At 48.7% G+C, this 4,305-nt stretch overlaps 1 protein-coding gene across 1 annotated transcript in view; it reads right to left on the bottom strand.

Annotated features, from left to right (window-relative positions):
- Positions 1 to 4,305, bottom strand: part of CUX2 (cut-like homeobox 2) — a 280,298-nt gene that overhangs the window by 56,061 nt on the left and 219,932 nt on the right. The window lies entirely within an intron of this gene.

Below are 4,305 nucleotides of genomic sequence, written 5' to 3'. Positions count from 1 at the left end.
GAGGAAGTATTTCGACAAATAATTTGCCTGTCAAGAAATATAAAAACAGGAGAGTGTGCATCCTGGCAAATTTTCCAGGAGTGTTATTTTTATGGAGGGGGTTGGGGCGGGGTGTGTATGGCGGGGACAGTGAGCAGGGAAGCTCTGAGCATCAACAACACATCTGACATTTGGTTCTTGTGTCTGAGGATAAAATTTAATGAGAACAAAAATATGTCTTCCTAATTCCCCTAAGAAATCATTAAAACATTTTGTTATTCTTAAATGTCTTGAAAATGAATTAGAGCCCTGAAGGGGCTGTTCCTGCGGTATGTCTCCATCAGTTAAGGCTCCTTCTCTCTAACTCGGTGACAGCTGGGGATGTACGTACCCCCCTGGCCCCTCCATTTCTGGGGAGTAGAGCTGCAAAGTCAGACACGTGGAGTCAGCACCAGGCTTGGAACGACCCTTTGGGGAGAGGGGCAAGAGGGCACAAGAACCTTCCAGGAAGTTCCAGGCCAATCTGGGGAGCTCCCACGGTCCCTGACTGGCACTGCGGTTCTGGACTCGTGTGTTAATAGACATACTTCCAGAAAGATGAGGGCCCCATCGTGAACCCCAGAAATGATGCTCTTTTTCCAAGGGGGAATGTAAGCCCCTCCTTACCCCAAACGCTCCCCTGGATTTGAGACAACAGGTTACTGGCCTGATGGTCTGTTCTCCTCTGCCACCAGAATGCAAGTTCCCTGAGGGCAGGGCCTGCGTCTGCCTCGGTAGACTCACGGCCACGTTTCCAGTGTCATGGTCCCTGTTCACACAGCAGGCACTCGATAAATGCCATCTGAGTAGGTGACACGTGACAAACAGAAGGCACTAGTTGAAAAAAGTACCTTTTCATTTAAATAGCTCTTTTCCCTTTTTCTGCATCTGAATCTTTTTTATAATTCAATCAACAAACAATTACTAGGCGGTTACCGTGTACTGGATTCCGAGTACACACATTCAGTATAAATCAGTCCCAGGCTTGGAGAATTGCACTTGTCTGAGAGACACACAGGTGATGACAACAGCTAACACTTAGCAAGCCACCATGTGCCACGCACGAGGAAGCCTCCCAGTGACTGTATGAGGCAGGCTCTGATAAATTTCTCCCAATTTATAGAAGTGTGAAGCTCCGAGGTGAGTTAATTCGTCTACAGTAAACCAGTGAGTAAGTGGTACAGGCAGGACTTGAACTGGGATCTGAACCTGGAAACACACGCCGTCTCAGTGCTGCCCCCTGGTGCTACATGAGAGGTACTACGAGGCACAGTGGAGTAGTTGGGCGTGTGGATTTGAGTGTGGATTTGTGGGAGGTATCTTTGGAGTCCATACAGGTCATCCTCCAACATCATTCACCACTGAGACTGTGCAACCCAAAGGAAGGAGTGGGAAATAAGAGGGTGTCATTTTCCAAAATTTTTTCCTAGACAGTTCTGATAAGGGTAGAGACATCATAAGCAAAAAGGCTGCAAGGAATGGGACAGCCTCTTGGACTCTCCACCATGTGCCTGCTGTGGCTCTGAGTAAGGGTGACAATGACCGGGGCTGCAGACACAGCTGCCCTGGCCTCAAGCCACGGGGGGTCAGGTCCCTACGGGGGTAGGCACAGAGCCTGGAGGGCTGTGCTGTCTGGTTTCGGCCACTCTTGCCACCCAAGCATTTTGACTGAGAAAACCAATGTGGCCAGGCTGCCTTCCTAAGGGTGCAGAAGCAGGGCGGGGCGCGGCACTGGAGAAGAGTGAGTCGAGTCTCCAGGTGCCACTGCCGTGGGCTGAATGGTGACTCCAAAACAAACATCTGTATCTTAATGCCTGGAACCTGCAAATGTGACCTGTTTTTGGAAGAAAGGTCTTTTGCAAATGTAATTAAGGATTTCAAGGTGCGACCATCCTGGATTCTCTGTGTGTGTGTTCAGTCACTTAGTCATGTCCAGCTCTTTGCAACCCTATGGACTGTAGCCCACCACGCTCCTCTGTCCATGGAATTTTCCAGGCAAGAGTACTGGAGTGGCTTGCCTTTTCCCCTAAATCCAATGACCAGTCTTACAAGAGAATGGAGAGGGGGATTTGGGATAGAGACACACAGGGAAGAAGGCTGTGTGAACATAAAGGCTGAGACGAGTGATGCGTCCACAAGCCAAGGGACACCTGGAGCCACCGGAAGCTGGGAAAGGCCAGGAAGGATCCTCCCCTAGAGCCTTCAGAGGGAGCACAGCCATGCCCACACACCTTGTTTTCAGATTTCTGACCTCCAGAACTGAGAGAGAATAAGAATCTGTTGTTTTAAACCCCCTGGTTTGTGGCAGTTTGTTCCAGGAACCATAGGAAACTAGCATAGCCTCTCACGAGTATCCAAGTTGTGACATGGAACAGATGTTCTGGAAATAGTTTTTGAATGTGCCCAGAGCTGAGTCGTCCCATCTCTCCCTGACTGTGAGGCATCGGTGCCAGGGTGACTGAGACTGGCCGGGCCTGTTCCCTCGGGGCCCAGAACATGCAGAGGGTGGAGCTGGTACAACTTCTATACCTGGCCAGTGCCTCTCTGTGATGTGTTCCCAGGTCTCCTGGGGAGTTTGTCAAAATGCAGAGGCTTCAGTGGCCTGAGGTTCTGTATTTGTAATCAGCTCCAGGTGAACCCAATGCTGCTGGCCCCTGGGTCGCACTTTGAGTAGAACAGCCTAGAAGACTTCCCTCCTCACCCAGTCCACGTGCTTTCAGAGGGAAGCGTCACATCACTGTTGCTGTATTCGTTTCCTGGGGCCGCCATAACAAAGCACCACTGACTAAGGTGGCTTAAGGCCACAGAAGTTTACTCTCTCAGCTCTGGAAGCCAGAAGTCCAAAATCAAGGTGTTGTCAGGGCTGTGCTCCTTCTGAAGGCTCCAGTGGAAGCTCCTTCCTGGCCTCTTCCAGCTCCTGGTGGTCTTAGGCACGCCTTGGCTGGCAACTGCATCACTCCAACCTCTGTGCTGTCTTCACATGGCCCTCTTCTCAGTGTTCCTAAAACTCCCTTTCTTCTTCTTAAAAGGAGACCCTTCAGCACATTTAGGGTCCTCCCTAAGTCCAGGATGTCTCATCTCAAGATCCTTAACTAATGACATCTGCAGAGACCCTGCTTCCAAATAAGGTCACACTGCAAGGTTCAGAGTGGACAAACATTTGGGGAGGACACTATTTACACCACCCCAGTTGCCCAAGACAGATGGAATGAGAGACTTTCCCATCCCCATCACAGAGATCTCACAAACGACCTTGGCATCAACTAGAAACGACTTTGCCTTCTCCGTGGCTCAGCCTAGAGTGGCTCACATTCTTCTTCATAAACCCCCAGCCCCAGTCACTCCTGACCTCACTAATTCCTGCAGCTGTGTGGAGTACTGGGAATGGATAGAGTGGCTGTCTGGGTGGAGAGGGTTAGCAGAGTGGGGCCTTCTCCCAGCTCCACCATTATTAAGCAAATCACTACATTCTGGGTTCCCATTTCTAGGTCAATAAATGAAGAAGTTGCAGAGGATGGGCCATTTTAAAAACGGGAAACTGTCTGCAGAAGTATATCTCATATGCACAAGGACACAGCTGAAGGTTCTCCAGTTGATCAAATCTCTGTAATCCACACCCAGATCAAAAAACGTATCTAGCGCCCAAAGGCCCCTTCCAGGAACTATCACCCATCCAAGAAAAACCACTCTCTTGACTTCTCACAGCATGAGTGCCTTTTTTTTAGGTGAAATTCTGTGATGCAAAATTTACCATGTTTAAGTAAGCCATGCAGTGCCAGTTAATACATTCATGATGTTGGTCAACTACCTCCTCTATCTAGTCTGAGAACATTTTTATCCCCCTAAAAGGTAAACTTTACACCCTTTAAGCACTCAGTCCCATTCTCTCCTCCCTTCAGACTGCTGACCACTAATCTAATTTCTGTCTCTACAGATTTGCCTCTTTTGGATCCTTCATATAAATGGAATCATAAACTGTGTGACCTTTGGTATCTGGCTCCATTCACTCAGCATTATATTTTTAAGGTTCATCCACACTGTGGCATGTGTCTGCGACTCATCCCTTTTGATGGCTAAAGAATAGTCCACATTTTATTCATTCATTCACTGATGGACATCTGGGTTGTCTCCCCCTTCAGCCACTGTGAACAGTGCTGCCATTAATTTTTGCCTGTCTTCATCTTTGATGTAAATAGAGTCACACAGTATGTGCTGTGTGGGTTTGGTTTTGGCTGAACATCAAGTTTTTGAGGTTGGCCATGCCATGTTGGTGGAAACATCTGCAGT

This window comes from Bison bison, unplaced genomic scaffold (assembly GCF_000754665.1).
Source record: "Bison bison bison isolate TAMUID 2011002044 unplaced genomic scaffold, Bison_UMD1.0 scf7180017864160, whole genome shotgun sequence".
Lineage (NCBI taxonomy): Eukaryota > Metazoa > Chordata > Mammalia > Artiodactyla > Bovidae > Bison > Bison bison.
The sequence above is the reverse complement of the archived record's forward strand: the minus strand, read 5'-3'. Positions and strand labels throughout refer to the sequence as shown.